The sequence below is a fragment of the Arachis duranensis genome, chromosome 2 (assembly GCF_000817695.3).
Source record: "Arachis duranensis cultivar V14167 chromosome 2, aradu.V14167.gnm2.J7QH, whole genome shotgun sequence".
Classification (NCBI taxonomy): Eukaryota; Viridiplantae; Streptophyta; class Magnoliopsida; order Fabales; family Fabaceae; genus Arachis; species Arachis duranensis.
In genome coordinates, this window is record NC_029773.3 from 27,248,276 (window position 1) to 27,248,910 (window position 635).

A 635-nucleotide genomic window follows, 5' to 3' on the forward strand; every position below is an offset into this window, starting at 1 on the left:
TTGATTTTCGAAAACCAAGAGTGGAAAAGAAATCAAGTGATTTTTGAAAAAGATTTTGAAATTAGAAATCAAAAAGATTTGATTGAAAATTATTTTGAAAAAGATGTGATTATGATTGATTTTAAAAAAGATGTGATTGAGAAGATATGATTTGAAAAACATTTTTTTTAAAAAGATTTGATTTTACACATTAATGACTTGGCTATCAAGAAAAGATATGATTCAAACATTAAACCTTTCTCAACAGAAAAGGCAACATACTTGAAATGTTGAATCAAATCATTAATTGATAGCAAGTATTTTTGAAAATGGAAAGAAATTGATTTTAAAAAATATATGATTGAAAAGATATGATTTGAAAAAGATTTGATTTTGAAAAACTTTGAAAACTTAAAAAAAAATTGATTTGAAAACAAAATCTTCCCTCTTGTGCCATCCTGGCGTTAAACGCCCAGAATGGTGCACATTCTGGCGTTTAACGCCCAAAACACTACCCTTTTGGGCGTTAAACGCCTAGCCAGGCACCCTGGCTGGCGTTTAAACGCCAGTCTGTCTTCTTCACTGGGCATTTTGAACGCCCAGCCTTTTTCTGTGTAATTCCTCTGCTGTATGTTCTGAATCTTCAATTCTCTGTA